General features: G+C 45.9%; 2 non-coding genes across 2 annotated transcripts in view; both read left to right on the forward strand.

Annotated features, from left to right (window-relative positions):
* Positions 1–1,931: 1,931 nt before the first annotated feature.
* Positions 1,932–2,086, forward strand: LOC143266497 (5.8S ribosomal RNA). Its single transcript, XR_013041462.1, has one exon. It is a non-coding gene; the product is annotated as a 5.8S ribosomal RNA (ribosomal RNA).
* Positions 2,087–3,906: 1,820 nt separating this feature from the next.
* The window catches only part of LOC143266499 (large subunit ribosomal RNA), a 4,388-nt gene continuing 3,294 nt past the window's right edge, over positions 3,907–5,000 (forward strand). The window contains exon 1 of the ribosomal RNA XR_013041464.1: positions 3,907–5,000. This exon is cut by the window's right edge and continues 3,294 nt beyond it. This is a non-coding gene — a ribosomal RNA (large subunit ribosomal RNA).

A 5,000-nucleotide genomic window follows, 5' to 3' on the forward strand; every position in this document is an offset into this window, starting at 1 on the left:
TTGAGCTCTTGACATTAAAACACATGATACGCAAAGACACTAAACACATGATAATAATATATTCAGTACGTGCCAAAGAAAAACTTGACAAAATCTATGACTCTCGATATGAATACACGCAAAAACTGTGAAAAGCAGCCAAAAGTATATATGACTATAACACATGATACGCAAAAATGAGGATGAAAAGTGCAGCTCCTCGCGTATAATAAACAAATAATAAATATATTGGCCGTACACAACAAAAATGCGTATAAACGAGCCACGATAGATGATTGAGAGAGAAAGGGAGAGAAATATTTGGAGGTAGTAGCAAACAAACGAAAGAAAAAACAGATACCAAAAATGTTAAATGACAATTCGTCGTTACGGCAGTCGTGATGCGGAGAGATATTACGGTTACGTGTAGGAGGTCGCTTTGGTTCTCATCGTCGATACTCCCGTCCGTATTTCGTATCCGCCGACGCGTTTCGTACGAACAAGCGCTAACGTTAAATAAAGTTTAAAAAATGAGAGAGCAACGCCGTTTCATGTCGAACGCTGTAAATAGAAAGAACGAAAGTTTACCGACGAAAGAAAATCGAGAGTTTCCTCTCTATCTTCTCGGCTCTTCTTTCCGTAGCGTATAAGAAAGGTTTCGACTCTCCCGGGACGTCGTTTACTTCTTATTAACGGGTACCGCACGATCCTTCGATAAATACAAAAAGTCGTCGTAACAAGAATGTTCAACTTGAACACGAAGGAAAATCCCGAACATTCTCATATAAAAATATATCTATACATAAATGAATCTGTCGCGAATTTTACCGGCAGAAGGTTCGTTATGTAAAAAATGGATCGTATGCATGGTGTACCCGTTCGTTGCGACGTCTGAGTTAAAAGGAGGAGAGAATCGAAATTGTTAAATAGATACGCGCCAGGAAAGCGGAGAGATTTCGGAGAAGTAAGGAAGAGGTGAAGGTTATAAGAATCTCGAAATATTCTTATCGGACTTTCCTTTCTATAATTTTTATTCTTGATTCGTGTTGCGTACTCTCTCGACCCCGTGTGAAAACACGAGAGAGAATATAAAGAAATATTTTGGGACGTTTGGTAACGAAATGCATGGGTTTGCGAAAAAAAATTGTTAAATTTCTTGTTTTTTTTTTTTCGCCCGCTTCGTGAGAGACTCTCATTTTATTTTCTTTCTCTCTATAAATTTTGTCTTTGGACCAAAGGGAACACCCCCTTTTAGCCTCTCTCTATTTCGTGTTAAACGAGAAACGAAATTTAGAGTGTGACACGGAGGCTTTCACGCGGGGGGTGTCCGGGTAACCGATGGAAATCGAACCACGAAACCGCTTCGACGAACGAAGTCGCAACTTCACGAGAGTCCGCCTGCTTACGACGGACGATATGGTAACGTATCGCTTTACGGACCGGCTGAGAAGCGAAAACGATAGCGTAGTCTCCTTCGTTGGTAGACCGATCTGACGCCGGCCATGGAGTGTCCGTATTGAATCTCGCGATACCGCCAAGACGTCCAATATATGTAAGCAGCGAGCAGGAGACTCTGTGTTACGCGCGACAGCGCGTTTCGTATTTTCCACGGTTTTTGAATGACTTTACCACCCGGAACGGACTGAAAACTCGCCGCACGAAGAGAAATGCGTCACAGAGCGTTGTTTCATCGGCGGTTCTGTAGTTTTATACGGTCCTTTACCCGTCCATGGACGTTATCGTGTCGTCTTAATCATCAATCAGCTCGGGTAAATCTGTGAACAGAGCTATGACGGGACGACGTCCGAATACCGATACTCGATCTTGCGCTTGGATTGGAGTTAGTATTCTATGGACAATCGAACGAATTTATAAACCAGGTTAAATAAATCACGTACATACTGGTTTTCAGACGCTGAGTTGTTAAATATGAACAAAAATTTTTATACGATTACCCTGAACGGTGGATCACTTGGCTCGTGGGTCGATGAAGAACGCAGCTAATTGCGCGTCAACGTGTGAACTGCAGGACACATGAACATCGACATTTCGAACGCACATTGCGGTCCACGGATACAATTCCTGGACCACGCCTGGCTGAGGGTCGTTTATATAACTAAAGACTGCTTGCGTTTGCCTTTAGCAGCAAAAGGTTTTCTCTTCATTGTTAAATTTTTTTCGGTACCGCTCGTCGTTCGACTAGATAAAACGAAACTGTTAAACGCCGAAAAGTCGAACGTTTCGGAGCGGGATCCGATGGTCGAACGCGAGAGAGAGAACAACTTGCGAAATTGGCGAAAACGTACGAGCGATGGTTGGACATTTCGTCGGCGTTTGACGCGGAGAATGTTAAATGGAACGTTCGTGTCTCGCCCTCTCTTTGCTAGTGTTCATTTTTTTCACAGGCGACAGAAGAACATTTTCGTATATCTCGCAATTCTTAGTTTTTAGGATCTTCTCGGCGGAATGCGCTTATCTCGGCTTGCGTGAGTCGTGGTTTCTAGTTAAACCCCTAAAAGAGACCATATACGACCGCCCGTGAAAGAGCGCTCCCGAGTCGAAAACACCTAACTACAGAAGGATATTTAGACGAGAGAGAAAATGATTCTTCGCCCTGCGAGAGAATTGTTAGACACCAATTGAAGGAAGCAAGCCGAGAGTAGAGCGTGTTTACGGCGTTTCTCCGCGCTCCCGACGTTGTCTGAAATGATTGTCGAATTTTTTTTTCGACGGTGCGAAAGTTTATACAACGAGGGGAAAAGTTAAAAATAAACGTGCGACGGAAGCTCTTTCACGGTTAAATTATTACGAGATCGTAGCTTCGCCACGTTTTTTTTAACATTTACAAGCGCAGATCGCTTCGTTGTCGTTGATTAGAAGCGGAAGACCGCGCGATCCCAATACGGGTTCCGGTCGTCCAGTCCTCGAAGTGCATAATTGTGCCGGACGGACGTTGAAAAACCCGGACCGATCGAACGATAAACGCTTATTTGGTGATCGTCTTGCGAGAGTCTCCCTTCATTGTTGTTCGTGTGTTAAATTTCTTTTATCGAACAACGGTCGAACGCAAATGAACAATGACATTTACACCGAAGATCGATCTCGAAACGCTTTTGTTCCTCCTTTTGTGCGCTCGTGGTTTCATCGAACGATATATACACGACGAAGGTGTACCACGCACGTTAAAAATGGGATTTCTTTTTTCCTTTAACCCTTTATTCTCTGGACCATGATAAGTCACCGATGGTTTACATGGCTGTCTCTGGCATTCTCGCCCTTTTCTTGGGATTTTGCGTCGGAACGCGACAGCAAAAGAAAAAACGTATCGGACGATGCGTCTTTACGGTTTATCGACCGTCGAGTGTATATTCGAACGTAAATATGTTGTAACGGTATATGTATCCTTTAGGGGACAAAAGAAACATGAAACGATCGTGTGCGAGAGCGCGCCGAGGGTAAGAAGAAAAGGTGTCCGACCTTTATCTCCTCGTTGTCGTAGTCTCTCCTCGTCGTTTGTTTTAACGCGCCCTGGATAGATAAAAAGATATATCCGATTATAATATATACATATATACTCCGACGCGAGTCGAGAACAACCGGACGTCGTCGTCGTCGTTTTTTTTTTTTGTCGTTGTCCCGCCTGCCCGAATATGCGGCGTTTTAAGTGCCTTTTTTCTTTTGTCGAACAAAAGAGAGAGGAGACACCGAGCTTTCATTTTGGCTCGTACGTACCTTCGAGTAGTCGACGATATTGTGTTGATCCGAAAAGAGAAAAATAGTTGGTTATCGAACGATACAAGGAAAAAATCGAACGACATAATCCCTGTGCGTCGTTGGTATTAATATACCTTTCGTATTACGTGTCGAAACCCCGAAAAGAGCGTACAGTTTGTGGTATAACTTTGAAAAGAAATAATAAAATTTCGACGACCTCAGAGCAGGCGAGATTACCCGCTGAATTTAAGCATATTAATAAGCGGAGGAAAAGAAACTAACAAGGATTTCCTTAGTAGCGGCGAGCGAACAGGAATGAGCCCAGCACTGAATCCCGCGGTTAACGCCGCTGGGAAATGTAGTGTTCAGGAGGATCCGTTTATCCCGAGACATCGAATCGCGTCCAAGTCCATCTTGAATGGGGCCACTTACCCATAGAGGGTGCCAGGCCCGTAGCGACCGGTACGCGTCTCGGGTGGATCTCTCCTTAGAGTCGGGTTGCTTGAGAGTGCAGCCCTAAGTGGGTGGTAAACTCCATCTAAGGCTAAATATGACCACGAGACCGATAGCGAACAAGTACCGTGAGGGAAAGTTGAAAAGAACTTTGAAGAGAGAGTTCAAGAGTACGTGAAACCGTTCAGGGGTAAACCCGAGAAACCCAAAAGATCGAATGGGGAGATTCATCGTCAACGAAGCTGGCTCCCGTGTTGGTGCGATAGTGCCCCGGATGGTCCCGTTACGGCGGGTTTCCCATCGGCGTGGGCACACCACCCGCGGCGAATGTTCCGGCTATGTAGTCGTGCACTTCTCCCCTAGTAGAACGTCGCGACCCGTTGCGTGTCGGTCTAAGGCCCGAGGCGAAGACTGTCCGTTGCTTTTAGCGTACGATGACAGCCCCTTGGATGCCCGGCCGACTGCGCGACGGTACTCAGACGGTATCGGGCCGCAAAATTCTCGAACGCACTGCGTCCAGGACCGCCGCAAGCTCGTTCCAGTCTAGATACCGGATGTACGGACTTAGCGCCGTAACCGGGCCTGGCGGGCTGTTGGCAGGCGGAGTCCTTGGACTGGCCAAACTTTGAATTACCGGTCGGCGACGCTATTGCTTTGGGTACTCTCGGGACCCGTCTTGAAACACGGACCAAGGAGTCTAACATGTACGCGAGTCATTGGGATTTGATAAACCTAAAGGCGAAATGAAAGTGAAAGTCGTCCGTGAAGTCGACTAAGGGAGGATGGGCCTCGTTACGATTAGGCCTCGCACTCCCGGGGCGTCTCGTTCTCATTGCGAGAAGAGGCGCACCTAG

The sequence above is a fragment of the Megachile rotundata genome, unplaced genomic scaffold (genome assembly GCF_050947335.1).
Source record: "Megachile rotundata isolate GNS110a unplaced genomic scaffold, iyMegRotu1 scaffold1011, whole genome shotgun sequence".
Lineage (NCBI taxonomy): Eukaryota > Metazoa > Arthropoda > Insecta > Hymenoptera > Megachilidae > Megachile > Megachile rotundata.